Below are 18386 nucleotides of genomic sequence, written 5' to 3' on the forward strand. Positions count from 1 at the left end.
GATATGCTAATGGTAAGAAGGCTCTTCGGAAGTCAGATGCAGCCACTAGATGACACCCAAAGAGAAAATATTTTCCACACTAGATGTACAATTAATGATAAGCTTTGCTCTTCAATTATTGATGGAGGAAGCTGTACCAACATTGCAAGTTCCAGGTTAGTGTCCAAACTGAATTTGGATACTTAGCCCCATCCTAGGCCATACAAACTTCAATGGCTTAGTGAAGATGAAGAGGTAAAAGTGACTTAGCAGGTTGAGGTGTGTCTCACCATTGGAAGATACAATGATAGGGTGTTGTGTTATGTGGTTCCAATGGAGGCGACTCATATAATGTTAGGAAGACCATGGTAGTATGACACCAAAGCAGTGCATGATGGCTTCACCAACAAGATTTCTTTCCAGCACCATGACCAGAAAATTATTCTTAAACCTCTATCCCCTAGAGAAGTGTGTGATGACCAAATCAGAATGAAAGAAAAGAGAGAACAAGAGAAAGAAAAGAGTGAAACACCAAAGAGGAATAGGAAAAAGAAGAGTGATGCACGTGAGAGAAAAAGTGATACACATAAGAGAAAATTTAATTGTGTAGCAGAGGCGAGTAAAGTGAGGAAAGTGTTACTTGCTTGTGAGCCGCTCTATCTACTGTACTGCAAAGACAGTAGAGTTTCTGCTAAAAATTCTAATAAGTTAACTATTTCTGTTTCTCCTAGTGTTGAACCCTTATTGTAGGAATTTAAAGATGTCTTTCCCAAGGAGATTTCTCATGGATTGCCGCCTTCAAGAGGCATAGAACATCAAATTGACCTCCTTCCAGGACCTTCATTGCCTAACAGGCTAGCTTACAAAAGTAATCCCCAAGAGACTGATGTTATTGATTTATTTTTCAAGGAAGTGGTGCGTCTCCACGGACTACCAAGAAGCATTGTTTCAGACCGAGACACCAAGTTCCTTAGTCACTTTTGGAGAACACTATGGGGTAGGGTTGGATTAAAGCTTGTCTTTTCCACCACATGTTATCCTTAAACCGATGGCCAAACTGAGGCTAAAGTTGAGTATGTGAAAAGATTGCATGAGCAAGTGAAGGCTCAAATTGCAAAGAAGAATGAAAGCTATGCCAAGCAAGCCAACAAGAACAAGAAGAAAGTGGTACTTGAACTAGGTGATTGGGTTTGGGTACACATAAGGAAGGAGGGGTTCTCTAAACAAAGGAAGTCCAAACTTCAACCTAGAGGAGACAGACCTTTCCAAGTACTAGAGAGGATCAATGACAATGCTTACAAGATCGATATTCCAAGTGAGTATGGAGTAAGTTCTTCATTTAATGTTGCTGACTTGACTGCATTTGTTGCAGGTGATGATTTTGAACATTTGAGGACAAATGCTTTCCAAGAAGAAGGGAATGATGAGAATCCTAAAATTGCCTAAATACAGGGACCTATGACCCTAGGAGTAGGACCAAACAGTCAGTGGATACCCTCCAACAAATGGTATCAGGCATACTTAACAAGGCTGAAGTGGAGAAAGATGAAGGCCCAGAGGCAGGGGCAGAGACCCAAACTGATTTGAAGGCCCATATCTATTTCTATCTTTTTGTTTAGATACACTATATGTATTGATTTCATTTTCAATATAAGGAACTTTTGGCATTTGATAAAATTTTGTGAGAACTTCTCTCTGGGTTCCCTCTCTGGAAGTGGCATCATCCAAACTCTGTAACCTGTATAAAGCGATCTGCTCCTTGTCAGAATCACATCACAAAAGGATGAAACAATTGAACACTTAGCTGAGATTATGGGAGATGCCATCATGTCTATTGACATTGAATTGGTTTGCCCTGAAATTACAGCTTGTTCCCAAGCACCTCCATTCCTTCCAACTGCAATCACAGAAGATGTCTTTGATTTGAAATTGCCTGATTTGGCTCGAGGTGGAACTCTCAGATCAAATTATGTTTCTATCATAATGGACAACTTGCTTAGTCTCGCTCACACTCTTGTCCAAATTATGTGCCAAGACCACAAAGGTCTTCTTTATGACATCATGAGAACTCTGAAGGACTATAACATTCAGGTATGGAAATTTGAAATCTAGATAATACTATATTTGTTAAAGTTGATTTTATGCTGCTATAAATTGGAGTGTCATCAGAAAAGAAAAGAAAAAAAAAGCTAAAACTGATAAGCCTATAAACTTCATTTAATCTCAAATTTGTAGTTTTCGTACATGAATACCTCATAAATTTGAAGAATATCATTTTGTGAACGAAATTAACTGCTTCACAAGAGGGGAATAAAGCTGATCTAGGTGGGAGCAGGAATGAAAAAGTTACAACATAGAAAACCCCTTCCTTTAAAGGTGATGTAATTCATTTTTCCACTGCAGAGTTAAAAGACCCACTTTCTATTAAAAATGTTGTTACTGAACAGAGTAAAATGATTGACCTTTATAGCTGGAAATTAATTAAAATGTATTGGCCTGAATGATTGTAATATAGGTGGCAATGAAAACAAATGGCATTTAAAAAAATACACATTCTAAGATAGTTCTGTCGAAAATTGTCTTAGAATGTCGTATATTCTAAGACGGTCTCGGCACCAAGATCGTCTTAGAATGTGGTAGACGGTCTCGGCTCCAGGATCGTCTTAGAATGTACTATATTCTAAGACGGTTTTGTCTCTGAGACCATCTTAGAATGTACGTCATTCTAATATGGTTATATGGAACCGTCGTCGTAGACCCCAATACTTTTTACGACGTCCACTTTGACAACGTCTCGTAACTGACGTTGTATGTTGAATATAACTGACATAAAAGGCATGTTTTATAGTAGTGTGTTTTGCATCACCCAATTATGTTGATAAAACACAGATCAACCTCTTCTTTTTTGTTTTTGCTTTATATCCTTTGTCTTCCATGGTGAAAAGTAGTACTTGTAGTCCTTCATGAACTTCTTTATGACTTATCTCTTTACATCTCTTGTGGTCTATGAATGCGAATAACTTAACTATTATATCTTGATTAGTTGAATATGTAGTAATGGCCATTAGTTTGTATTAAACTATTATGTGCTTATTGATTCAAATTTTTGCAGTTGTCCAAGGCTTTCTAACTTTCTTTAATATTGAATATATGCATAATCAATGATATAATATTGTTTCACAAATATATATATATATATATATATAATTATGTTTGTGATTTAAATTTTTAATTTGTTAATGAATATTGGGAAATCATTTAGTTACTGGCATAACATTTTGAATGTTTATGGATTTAATTACAATCATTTTATATGTAAAATAAATCTATTTTGTATTAGTAAAATGGTCTCTTAATTTTTTATATTTTTTTTTTAAAAAAAATACATTCTAAGACAGCTATTAAGAGAACTATCTTAAAAAGTCTACTATTTTCTAAGACAATTTTCTGAAAAATCGTATTAGAATCTTCTAATTTTTTTAAATTCTTTTTTTTTAAAAAAAAAAAAAATCTAAGGCGGTTATTCAGAGAACCGCCTTAGAAAGTTTACTTTTTAAGACGATTTTTAGAAAAATCATCTTAGAATCCTCATATTTTTTTTTAAAAAAAGGAAGACATTCTAAGACGATTTTCACGTAAAAATCGTCTTAGAATCCTCAATTTTTATATTTTTTTAAAAATACATTCTGAGATGGTTTTGACTTGAAAATTGTGCTAGAAAGGTACCCTTCTAAGAGTGTTATTTGCCTAAAAACCGTCTTGGAATGATAATTTTCCTAAGAAGGTTTTTTTTAGAAACCGTTGTCAAAAGTCTTGATTTTCCATGACGTTGACTTCAAAGACAGTTCAAAATTATCGTTGAATGTTCCAAAAAACTGTCGTCAAAGATCCTTTTTCTAGTAGTGGCAATACCATGTTCACAATATATGTGGGGTACATCATATAACATGCACATTAAATTGAATTATATATGCATCTTTCTCCACAAAACATGTAATAGTAAGAATCTTGCTTTTGTACATGAAAATTCAAGTTCTCATCATGTGAGTGTCTAAATGATGAGTTAACTATACCCCATGTAAGACATCATGTTGCTCATGACATATTTAGATGACAAAGTTAGTTTTAAATTTAGATAGACCACATCACCTCCCACCATTTATATAATGGCATAGAATGACATGGTGTCTTGATGTAATGTGACATGATATAACATTTATTTATGTTCATGATGAAATTTAAAACTCATGGACTCTTGTCTAAATCGTGCCTTTTTGCACGTGAGTATTTATTTACTCTAGGATTTATGCTTTTCGCAATGTAGTATTATTATGCAGACTTGTGATTTCTCAAGCCTATGTGTCCCTATGTCATGCACACGGTGTCTTTTTCTAAGTCAATATTAATATGCTTTTTAGCATTCATATATATGACATGACATATTATGCATGCAATGGTGTAACATAAAATCATGCTTTTTATGGATTCCATACACCAATATATATTTTGTATGCACCTCTGGTTCATCAACATTTTAACAGTAGTGAACAAGGTCATCTATAATATTGATTATTTAGCTATTTTTTATTCTCTATAGGACATCCTCATAAATAAGCATGTAACATGATATATGAATTTTGTATGCCCTTGTACAATTGTATATGATGTCATGGCATCATAACATTTTATTTTCATAAATAATTTAATACAAAAATATCAGGTGCATGATACTTTTTGGGCATAAGGCATTATTGTCATGCCATCGTCTATTATAGGCACTTTTCCCTTTTTGGCAATTGGCTTTTTATGATATATTATGATATAGCATACGAATGATAAGATGCTACTCTTGAAAATATTGATTTGGCATATTATAAAAACATAATATTCTCATAGACCATTGCATGGTACTTAGGAGTATTATTATATTGGCAAAATATGTGTACCTTTGCGCAATCGTTCAAGACTAATTGACCGAGGATATCATGTGTCAAAATATGTGGTGCAAAGTTGACTCCGTAATGTGCAGGTTCTCTGTAAGTCAGAGATACCGATTTGGTGTGCATGGGGCACATGAGTTGGCGAGACCAACGTCCTTGTGCAGGTTGCTGGTACGTTCACCACTTCGTATTGTCTATGTCGATGTTAGGGTGTTGTGCTTCTTGAAACTAAACCCATGTTTGCATAGGTCGAGTGTAGCATTGGGATGCCATTGTTTCCCGTGAAGCTAATCGATTTCGATTTAAAGAAATCATAGCATCAGATTCAATCACATGCGGATCATCGATGAACCAAAATCTTGATTCCAATCGCCTGGAACTTATTAAGAAATTGATTTTTCCCTTTGTGTGGTGCAAGAGTTCTATCAAGATGGTGCTTCAAAGATGAGCAAGGTTCATGACTAGAAAGCGATGTTTCTATGACAATGGAATGGAGGATTCTACAACAGTTGCCAACCGTCTTTGAAGGCCGCATCGTGGAAAGTGCACGATGGTCCCCTAACAGTCGACTTCTACATAGACTCAATTCGAAGACACATTTTAATTAAAGTCATCGTAGAATGCTTGCATTCTATGACGGGTTTTAAGAAAAAATTGTCGTAGAATGCAAGCATTTTACGACGTCTTTTGACAAGAACCTGTTTTACAATGCAAGCATTCTACGACGGGTTCTTGTTAAAAGACGTCGTAAATTGCTTGCATTCTACAAGGAGTTTTAGTTAAAAGCCATTGTAGAATGGAAGCATTCTACGACGGGGTTTAACTAATAACCTTCATAGCATGTTTGTATTCTAAAATGGTTTCTAGTTAAAAGGCGTCGTAAAATGCAAGCATTCTACGACGGCTATTAAGGTAACAACCATCGTAGATGCTGCATTCAAATATTGAATCAGAGGTTAAATTAATGAAGTTTTCTCATTTATTTAATCAATTAAATTTCTTATTGGATTCATATAATATTTGTACTAGGAACTTTTTGAAAGCAAATTATAATATATACAGAACAATGAATCTAGTGGGCCTATAATATTTAATCTAATCTAAAATTCTTCAGGTAAAAAGTTTCATTCAGGAGAAATGGATCGAGCAGTATTGCTTCTTTTTCAACCAACGTTTCTTTTGTACTTTTATCTCCATTGATGTTATTGATTGAACCATCGTGGGCCCTTTGGCCAAAACTTTCCTATTGGGACGTCAACATCTTTATTTTCAAAAACTATAATCTATCTAAGGAACCTTCCTCAACTCATAAAGCTAGGTAGCTTAAAGCACAAATTGGTTAGATGCACCAAATGATAATTGAATTGAAAAATTCCTTGCAAAGTGATAAATGTAACCTTCCTCAATACAATGATTTTGATTCTAAACAACAACTGGTTATGGTTATTGAATATATGCAAAGTTAACCATCAAATCCTCAATGTTATGCTCGAACAGTGCATAGTGGAATGAACTGAGAAGAAAAAAATGAAAGTAAAAACAAAGATATGAATGTACAAAGTTTAAGGCAACATGGATATACACTTTTACCTAATGTTATTGTGTTAATCATCCTTTGTAGTGTAGTAAATTGACATTGAGGTTGTATGCTAATCAAGACACTTAAATTAAATTGAGTATCTAACTTACATGTAGTAGATCTCCAATGTTTACAACTAGTGCTCTAGGAATATGGGGCATATCAATTCAATGATTATGGACCAAAACTTGTAGTCCACCAACATGATATTGAAGCAAAAATGTGAGGAAATCAAGATCTGTATGGCTCTTGGTTCCCATAGTCAGTTCAAGCTCAAGACATGATGGATAGTAGTAACAAAAAATTAAGTGTCCCTTTGCATAATCCATGTCTTTAAGATGATCAGGCTTGAGTCCAAGTGCTTCTGATAATAACTCAAACAAAAGGTTTCCTAATACTTGACCTTCCTTTGAGAATTCAATTATTACATCCCTGGAAATTTTATTGCTATATTAATATTCAACAGCCATCAAATGAAGTTTTTTTTTTTATCAGTAGCCATCAAATAAAGATGGACAAGATAACCATCCTACAACGAATATTTTGAATACATCATAAGACATATTTTTAAAGGAAACAATAATCAATTGCTTGGACACTAATATGATGCTTACCGCAAAACCTGAGTTATGAAGTGCCAAGGCAGCCAACTTGTGAACAAGATTTATAAGTTCCACCATGTTTCTGCTTTGCAAAATACAAAACATGAAAATAACCAATTACAATATAACAACTTACAAGAATATTCAAACTTCTAATGTATGAAACAATAAGGATTTATTACCACTAGATGAAGTAACTGAAATAGGATATGAAGATACATTGCAATTTTAATAATAAAATGAAGTATTGCCTACCCAAAGCACTTGTAAAAATGCATTATGTATGCACATAAACCTTAGACAAAAGAAAAAAAATTGCCTACCCCAAAGAAGTGGAAAGCTCTTCTGATGGAACAGAGTAGGGATCAAGTGCTCGAGGTAACTGTGCATTGCAAATTTGATCATATTGACCACTACAATTATTCCTTCTCTCTCCTTCTATAACCACTTGATCCAAGAAAGAAAGTAGCACCATAGGCATGTTTGAAAGGGGCGTAATAATAAAACAGTATAATGTTTCTCCTAAAGGGAACTTTATTCTTCTTAAATTTTAATCACATCAAACCAATCTTTTACATGTTTCTCTTCCCAAGTCAAAACACAAATCTCAACAATGTCTTTTCCAGTGTGATAGAATTATTATTACTGTTTCCTTGAGAAAATACATATAAAAACTATAAAAAGAAAAATCTCAACCCGTCAAACAATTTATAATGTATGCAACCATTATTCTCGAGATATTTTGAAAAAAACAATTTAGGTTTTATAATGAAAATTCCCACTGTTTAGTCATGTTCAATTAATATAAAAACTCCCTTTCTTACATGGACCACACATGTTACTTTATTAGCAGTACCCATATCCACTTTTTAGCCTTCTTGTAATGGCTCTGGTTAATTGGTTATACTTGAATGAAGAACAATTTTATCTTTGGTTCCTAGCTTGTAAGAATAGGAAAGACCTTGTAAAACATGGCTTTCTAGCGGTATCTAATGAGGAAACATATCTCTACTTGCCACATATATTGAAGAGATCAGGTTGTAGAAAAGACTTTCACTTACTGAAATATTTTTATGCATATAATTTATACTAGCTTTGATGGGTTGATTATTAATTCTTTTTGTTTGTTGGCATTGTCTGACATTTTCACAGCATCACAACAGTTTATTGCCTAGGTATATATTACAGCTTAATTTTTTGGTTTTATCTCTTAATTTACTTCTTTCACATCCTTGTAGTGTGTATATAACTTATGTGTTAGAAGCCCTTCAATTGGAAGACAAGATAAAGAATTATGAACACCGCAACTCTACTAAATGGTTTGCTTTTAATTATGTTTTTTATGTTGTTTTTTTGCCCCCTTTCAATATCCTTCTATAGTAAATATATTAAAGGCTTTCCGACTCACCTTACTCATTTTTTATACTTTCATTACAGGAAATATATTTCAAGCTTCAGACCTGCTCGGACTGGTAAGTTTGGGTCTTTATGTGATACTTTAGGCAATTAAGTACTATTAACCTATTTGTTCTTAACTTGTAAACCTTTTTCCCTATGCAACTAGAATTGTATTTACCAGTTTTAACTAGCCATGTTGCTTAGAATTTGGGCTTAGGGCCTAACTTAACCCCACAATACCGGCTTATAGTGTGAGGACTGTCCAAGCTTTATAAGTACTACTTAGGCCTTATCTCTAGTTGATGTAACCTTTAAACCCCCTAAGAGTCGACCTCCTAATGGTTGTACACTATTATGCTTCACTTAGCCTTTTTGGTCAACCCTTTCATGGTTTGGCCTTTCTGAGACATTAGCAACTAACTTTGTACTCTAGGCCACAATTAAGGCAATTTTCCAACATACCCTCTCACACCTTGGGATATAGGCCTAGAGTGTGGAAAAGCATGCTGCTCACTAATGAATCTAAGATAAAATCTGATATCCAATTAGAACTTGGGCTTAGGGCGTAACTCAACTCCATAAAAACTAGCTTCTAAGGTAAGGACTGCCCAAGTTCTATAAGCACTATTTAGGCCTTATCTCTAGTTCAAGTGGGATCATAACCCCCAAGAGTCGATGTCTCAATGGATGCACACTACACAATGCTTCACTTAGCCTTTCTCTGGTTCATAGATAGCCCCACATTGACAACCAACTCTAAGAGTCGCAATTAAGGAAGGCTAGGGGTGATTGCAATTAAGGTGGCTTTCCAACATTCTATTAATTTCCATAACATGTTACCTTTCTGTCTATGAAGATATGAATAAAAAATAATGCAACATATTTTAACCTTTTTTAAGTTAAAGCTTATTAAGGTCTCATTTTGATACAAATAAACACATAAAGAGAATCAAAATTTGAAACAACTTAGTTCAACTCAACCAAAGATCTTAAACAAGTAGTACTCACATCGACAGTCTTGAAAATCTTTGGCTCAAAATAATTGAAGGACCCTTTGGCATTCTCACACATATGCAGTTCTTAATGTCTTCCATCTCCTGTCTTACTAGTACCCTTGACATTTTTGGCCCCTTGACATTCTTCCAGCTACTCTATGTATGTCTGTACCACCCAACAACATACACAATTCCCTTACTAGTACACAAGACTTCAATCCACAAACTCCCAAATTTCAAGGTAGCAAGATAGCCAAACTCTCTTGGGCCATATGACAGCACCCATGGTTTTTCCTTATCTGCTCTGGAGCATCATTCTCCTTATAAACCCTGGCTGCACCTACAGGTTGTGACTCTCTTGGTCACTGAGCACCCTTATTTGCACCCATTGAGTTGGAATACATCACCTCAGTATGATACCAAATGGCGCATCATACGCATCATATAGCCACCCCATTTTGATCCCTGAATCAACTCCTCATCCCCACAATTCCCTTACTCACACTCATTTGGCCTATCTTTATGGCCATAGCTAAACATAAAAAAATCTTACATTTGCATTGGCCCTAGATTCCACAATTTCGATATTGTTGTAATGGAAAGAAGCTAAAATCGCAAGTTGTTGCAATAATATTGATCCGATGGAAAGGTTTGGTGCAACCAAGACACCCTCACATAAAAGTTAAATAATATGCCACAAAACGCAAAAAACAATCTCGTAGTAGCAAGTTTCAAATTTAGACTAATTAAAATTACAACATTTTCTATTCAAATATGGACTATGAAGTGTGAAAATAACGAAACAGACCATAAAATAGAAAGGAGAACAGAAATATTGTCAAGTAAACATTGTATTGTTGTTATTTGTCTCACCCCGTGATCACCATGTTGGCCTTGTCGCAAAATGCAGATAGTGCAGCTACCGTGTCTAATTTGATTCAGGGCACGTAAACTATGCTCTTCATGCCAAATGTTGTTGCCTAATGAAGAATCAATTGATGATTAACAAACACTTCGCACATGTCAAAATACAAAGTCTAATGTCACACTTATAACTTCAGAGGCTAGTCTTCAATATAGTGTTCAACTATCCTAGCTTACAGTCGAAGTTGTTTTCATTTGCTATGAAACATGTCTTTAAAAATAATAATGTATTTCTAAATTTATGGACATAAGATACACATTTTTCTAAACATAAATAATTTATATATGCTAAGGCCACATTCCTTCTAGGTAAATTTGTAGCTAGCCAGAAATCAAATTTGTTTCACATTGTCATATACAGAGGAAGGGTCAGTGAAATCAACTACAACTCTTGCTACCTTGGACTATAAATTGTCATTCAAAACATTATTCAAGAAAATGGATTAAGAAAAAAAACACCAACTTTGTTACCTGAGATATGGAGCCCAAAATCATAGTAAGGTCATTTATGATGGGTATTTGAAGGAGCTCTTCCGTGCCACATATCTAAAATAATTAGAAACAATATAAAAATAGATTAAGGACAACATAACAATTAATTTGGTTTGGATAATGACACCAAAGGCAAATAAAAAATAAGAAAAAAAACCTTTCTAATGTTTTCCCCAATATGACAAGTATCCACCGTTCCTGCTACCTCTATTCTACATGCCTTAGTCACTGCCACTACTGCTACCTTTCCTATTTCCTTGGTTGCTCCATTAATCACAACCTGTTACACAAACCAAAACCATCAGCCTGTCCACGGTAAGTGTCAGCTAATGATTGTCCCCATAGTAAATTTGTTGTATCATTAGTATGTTAAAGCTTGAACGAGATGATCAATAAGCAAGTCACTATGATCACCATGACCCAACTTGGGAAAGTCACCCCTAAAAACCCATAATAAGATCTGTTAAACAACTTATAACATATCTAAAGATACATGTACATGCATAAGAATATAAGCATTACCACTACACCAACAAGCACCAAAATGGGACTTATCCCACTCCATTAATGTGAATCCTGCATTAGGGAAGCCTAAGTATTGTTAGAAAAACTTATGCTAATAAAATCTATTTCAACCAAAAACTTATATTAAAAGAACCTTCAACAACAAAGATAAGGCTATGATGAAGCTTTGTAACCATGTTCCTATTTGACACGCATGTGTAAGAAACAACTTTATGTACTCAATATTAACACAAAATTAAGAACCTAAACATCAACATCAGCCATAGCTATATTTCCACAAATGTATCCTCATTCCCCACATATAATTTGCATAAACGTATCCTCATTCCCTATATATAATTTGTTGAACTTATAATCGTTTAGATAGACATGTACCTCTTTCCAATAACGAGGCACTTGCTGAACTTAGAAACGCATAGACAATGCTCCATCCATCCAGCACATAAGTAATTTTGATGCAGCAAGGACATGTTAAGATATAATTTATAGTATGAATTAGTTCAAAAATTAGTAATAAACACAAATTATAAATAGCAGCTTCATATGAACATACATGAATGTAGTTGTGGAACCTCATATTTCTTGATGTCAATTGAGCTATCATCGGCACTATGGACATCCTCAGCTACACAATGACCTGCAAAATGGGCTGTTTGGTCGCACAAAAATAACTGATCCTATTGACGCACCTACCAATTGCGATAGCAATGCATTGTCCAAGGGCTTTGTTGCAGAGAAAATGAAATAAAGAAATTTGTATACTAATTCTCAAAAAATTGTCAATAATTGTACAAACTTGTTTATAACAAGTACGTTAAACATCGAATGCACCGCAGTGGTTCTTCCTATCTTATCTAAAGGTATTTACATTAGATGTTTTTAACTTTTAAAAAATATGTTGCCCATTTCTTGCGAATTTTTGTCATGCTCTCGATGTCTAATGGCGTGCTATCACCAAACCACTACAAAATTTAAAGTATAGAAAATAGTGACCTACATGTGAAATGAAAAAAAAGTGATAGTCAACAATTAATTTTTTCTTAAATGTAAATATACCATGCTCCAATCAACCCCCCGCTTACTATGTTCCACATCCAATGCATAACATAATAGCCACACTCATACCCACCGGTTTGAACGTGAATCTATATTCAATATAAAAATGATTGAATAAGACAATTACAACCTTAACAAACATCAGCAGTCGGAAATAAACATTCATTATATGACTAACCTTTATTTCAACCCACTGCATTGCAACTTTATCAATATGACCATCCAAACTACTCTTTAATGTTTTCATTGCACTCCTTAATAAAAAACATCAACATGTAAACGAGCAGAAAAATATTAATGTGTCGATGTACATAATATATTAAATGACTTACGATATAATACTTAACTTGTTAACTGTAGCTTTGATATGAATGTTAGGCTTCTTATGCAATGAACAAAACCAAACGACAACATCCTCCATAGGACACAAAACAACCAGCTGTCAATGGGCCCTACATTTGAAAATAATTAGGTACGTAAAATACAAACATTTTATACATGCATTTGATTAATTTTACTTACTGATTCAAAAAGCTCCTAAGTAGACCTCTCGTTGGAATTCCTTAACCCATGTTTCAACGTAATGTTGACATTCAGCACGTCTGTCCTTTGCATTGTGTATGGATTAAGGCTCAAAGAATCCATACACTGAACCATGACCCAAGGTCGAACTCCACTCATCCATAAACCTATTTTCATCATTTGAAATGAAAAATTGAAAATCATGTATGTTATAACCAATATTAATTAATAGTCAATGATATAGAATGTACTTACATCATCCACAACTACAGTGCAACTATGTTTAGACATTTGTCACTTGATATTATTTCATTTACATCAAAATATGTTAAGAAGAACGATGCAACCGCATTTGGAATCCCAAATTTACTCCCATCTGACAATAACTAAACAAACTTGACATAAATGTCATACAGGGTCCTAATCAACTGACGCAATGGATCCTTTGTACCAACATCATTCGACCTTTGAACATGTTCAGCCACTTTCTTAGGAGTAACATGTGAATCCTATATGAAGAATGAAAAGAAGAATTAAAGTAATGTTAGTAACTAATTTATATCAATCTACGATTGTCTTAATACATGTAAAACATAATAAAAATTACCTCATGTGATACAACTTTGACAAGATTTGTTGGGCATGCAATGAATGTGTCAAGGGCCTACCTGACATACTTAATTTTTGACGTCAGAAACGGGACTTCATCATCACCGTCATAAATTTTTTTAACACTAACTCTTACCACATCATCTACATAAGTGACGTTGTGTATGGTAGACCCCTCATCATATATGTTTCCCAAGACCATCAAGAATGTACAATTATCACCTTGCACATACAACCCCATAGTCGATATAATATTAGCATCATGTTCTTCCCTTAATGCATTGACAGCATTGCTACCCTTTGTGCTGATGTGTGCACCTAATACTTGCTTATCCACATCAATCGGGGGTGTGTACTATGATCCCCTCTGAGACAACTCTATTTTGATGGCCTTCTTCAACTCCTATTTCATTTTCTCTAGAGTCCACTTGTTTTCTTCCTCAATTTAATTCCTCATTTCTTCCTTAAGGTTTACTATAATCTTATTCCTCCACTCTTCCTTAAGGCTTCCAATTATCTCAGCAAACTATTGTTGGCTGATGGATGTGGAGGAGGTTCTTGAGCCACGTGATGCCCTTCCATAGTATTGAGATATTGTCACACCAAATCCCGCTGAATGAACACGACCTCCATGCTCCGATCGCCCAATGGCAGTGTTCAGTATGTTGTCACGACCTTAGGGAACAAAGGAACCCTGTGATGTCTGTTCTTCTAATGAGTCCTATATCAAGCATAAACTCGCAATCACACTATTTTAAAAAAAATAACAAATTTAGTCAAATAAAATATGAAAGATGCTCTCACAATTTTATCAGATATTTCCTGTGCTGCTTGAGATGTCATCTGCTTATATCGCTTTATAAGGGCCAACTTCCAATTAACATGTCTTTCGATGGGTAATGGGGGGTCGTCAATCTATGGCGTATTCTTAGTTAGCATTGCCTCCTATTTTGTTTTCTTAATTTTCTCATCTAACTACTTCTTTTCAAGCAAATCATATCCCCCCACGAGACAGTAAACGAGGATAGTCATTGTGTTTGTGAATTTCTTGTGCTCGTTTCTTGATTCGCTATCATGCATAATATATAATTTCCATCAAATTAATTAAAATGAAATCATATAATTAAATTGAAAATAAAAATTTAAAGACATCCACATCTAACCTACCAATTAGGTGTCTTCTGGGCTATAGCAAATTCTCCCAAGTTTGTGGATCTATACCATATTTTACAGAAGGATCCTCTTTATCGTGTCTCTCATTGTTAGCATACATAAATTTGGTGGTCAACTGAGACTTAAATTGTCTCCATCTAGTGGCCACTATTGACATGACCTTCTTCTTGGCATTTGCTACTTCTGGGATATCAAATTTGTCCTTCATAACAAATTTGGATGTCAACATTTTTAAGTGTTCATAATAGAAAATTAAATACACTTCCCCATTAAGTGGACTTACCAAGATGTCGTCCCACACTAGCTCCTTTAAAGATTTCGGTACATCTATCCAATTGCTATGTATAATTGGGATCTTTTCTCGAGCTACTACCTCCAAATAGTTGTGGAACTTCTCTTTATGTGGGTCTGATCCTCTCCCAGTTGTAAGATTGATGTTAACCGTTGGTCTAGGCTGATCTAAAGTTCTTAAAGTCAACCTTCTGAGTCATGTGGATTGTCTACTTCTCTTAGACACAGCCTGTGAATGACCATCTGAATACGGAGGGGAGCTTGGCGGTGATCCCATGACCCTGTGCAAATAAAACAAATTCATTAAAGTAAATCGATTACAAATATATATACATAATAAATTGTAAATATTGACATTAAAAAAATAGGTTACAAGTAATGCAATATAGTATACATTACTTTCATATAATGCAGTTACATAGGAATATTCTCCCATAACCCTTCATCATGATCAGTACGGAATGCATGTACATCATCAACGTCGTTGTGTTCATTAATAGAAGGCATTCGTTTGCAAAAAGCAGGCGTCTCACAAATGTCAAGCGTTGAATCATCATTTTCATGACTGATACCACTTGCTCTTCCTTGTAAAACCACTAACAATCTTGAATCACATGGATCTTTGACGTAAAAGACCTGTCTGGCTTGTTCTGCCATAATGAAAGGTTCGTCCATGTAAGCAACCTTATTAAGGTCAACTAAAGCAAATCCCAGTTGATCTTGATGCACACCAGTATTCGCATTGACCCAATTACACTTAAACACAGGCACTCTAAATTCACTGTAATCAAGTTCCCAAATTTGTTCAATGACTCCAAAGTAAGGCATGGAAGTTCGAATCAAATTATTGTCTGATGCACTACAAAAGTGATCGGAATCAGTATGAACATTGACCCCACTGTTCTGCACGGTACTTTTATCATCCTATGACTTGATATCATATCCCTTCCAAGTAGGGACATTGAGATTTGGCCCAACAACTAACAATCTTAATGTTTTTGAAGCATTGTCATTAGCTAATATTGTTTCTCTAAACCATTTAATGATAGTTTTATTGTGCTCTTGCAACATCCTCATCATGTTCATTTTTGGATGTCTAACTCTAAGAAATTTTTTGTGGGTTTCTATGTACAAAAACACCTCTATTGTGTTGTTTAATATATGCGCTTGTGAGACCTTCTATCGAGTCATTGTGATAGCATTGTATCCTCGTGTATCCTTACCTCCTCATGTCTGGTCATAACAAGTTTCAAGAATCCCGACAGATTTAACTGTTCCAATGTACTGGGAACAAAACTCAATACATTCTTCAGCAATGTACCTTTCAAAATTGGAAGCTTCTGGTCGGTATTGATTCTTGGTATAACCCTTTAAGACCTTCATGTACCGCTCAACTGGATACATCCACTGTAAAAAAAAAAAAGGTCACACAATCGGATTTCCCTCACAAGATGAACTATTAAGTGAACCATTATGTCAAAAAAATGATGGAGGAAAATACATCTCCATTTGACAAAGGACAATGGCAGCCTTATTCTCCAAATCATCCAATTGTCAAGGGTCAATAACTTTACTACAAATAGCATTAAAAATAAAGCACAAACGAGTTATGGCTACCCTAACTTTGTCAGGCAAGATACTGCGAATGGCTACAGGCAATAGTTGTTGCATTAACACATGACAATCATGAGATTTCAAGCCAACCAATTTCAAATCATTGACGGATACAAGGCACTTAATATTTGAAGAGTATCCTTGTGGGACTTTTAGACTCCGCAGACATTGACAAAAACTTATTTTCTCTATTGTTGACATTGTATGACATGTTGGTGGTAGATACGTTCGTTGATCGTGTGATATCGGATGCAACTGCTCTCGTATACCCATTTCAACCAGGTCTTGACAACACTTCAAACAATCCTTTGTCTTGCCTTTAATGTTAAGAAGGGTGCCAATTAAAATATCACAAACATTTTTCTCCACATGCATCACGTATATACAATGTCTAACATCAAGATTAGACCAGTATGGCATATCAAAGAATATTGGCCTTTTCTTCCTTATGTTTGGCTCAGATGATGGCTTCTTTTGGTTCTTCACAAAGATAGTTACAATGTCATTGACCCAATCATAAAATTCTTTTCTAGCTAATGGTTTCGGTGCACTTTCATTTTTCTGACTCCCATTAAAAGCTTTCTTCAATCGTTGATACGGGTGATAAGGTTGGAGAAATCTTCGATGCCTAGTATATATTGTCTTCTTTCCATGTTTCAGTTGGATGAAACTCATATTTTTCTCATAGATAGGACATGTGTAATGTCCTTTGACACTATACCTACTCAAATTCCCATATGCTGAAAAGTCATTAATGGTACAAAAAACCATTGCACGCAACCTGAAGGTCTGCTGCAGACACCCATCCCACACATTAACCCTGTCTTCCCACAATTTTCTCAAGTCTTCAATCAAAGGAGTGAGATACACATCAATATCATTCCCTGGCTGCATTGGACCCGACTATCATCATACAAAGCATTATGTACTTTCGCTTGATGCACAACCAAGGAGGCAGGTTGTAAATCATCAACAAAACAGGCCACGAAGTGTGGTTACTACTTAGGTTACCAAAGGGATTCATTCATTCGAAATCAAGACCAAGCCTTAGGTTTCTTGCCTCGTTGCCAAAATCTGGATACAAACGATCGATTATCTTCCATTGTGAAGAATCCGTCAGATGTCGCAACAATCCATCACTTTTTCTGCCATCTACATGCCATGTAAGGTTTTTTGCATCATGTCCATTAGCAAACAAATCTTCAACACCATTCTCCCATTTGCTTTCACACTTCATAAAGTTATCTGACATGCATGAAATCCTCACTTTTTTCATTAAAGATGTGGCCCTATCCTATTCAGGAAGACATTTTTTATAGTAGTTTGATAACTACAAGTTAATTGTGTTTTCTTAAATTTGTCAAAATTTCGGCAGCATTTCGCATTGGTCTTCAAGTACACGAGATGAAAGCTGTGGCATGTCATCATCCACCACATTCAAGTATGCACTTGGAGAACAAAGTGAAATGCACTATACCAAAATATCGTCAAATTTAAGAAAAGACAAGTAACCTATATGTATCAATGTACTATAAAAAATTAGTCTTCCCAAACTATCCAAACAAACAATTCAAGATTCAATACATTGATTAATGCAAACTGGCTGCACTAATCGTTGTATTGAATCTCAAATGGGAAACTAAGATTCACTCGCAATGCACATAACTGGTCATATAAAACAATAGTG

At 34.9% G+C, this 18386-nt stretch overlaps 1 pseudogene; it reads right to left on the bottom strand.

Annotated features, from left to right (window-relative positions):
* Nucleotides 1-7419: 7419 nt before the first annotated feature.
* LOC100807647 (4-hydroxy-tetrahydrodipicolinate reductase-like) lies at nucleotides 7420-13862 on the bottom strand (annotated as a pseudogene).
* Nucleotides 13863-18386: the final 4524 nt, after the last annotated feature.

This window comes from Glycine max, chromosome 1 (genome assembly GCF_000004515.6).
Source record: "Glycine max cultivar Williams 82 chromosome 1, Glycine_max_v4.0, whole genome shotgun sequence".
Classification (NCBI taxonomy): domain Eukaryota; kingdom Viridiplantae; phylum Streptophyta; class Magnoliopsida; order Fabales; family Fabaceae; genus Glycine; species Glycine max.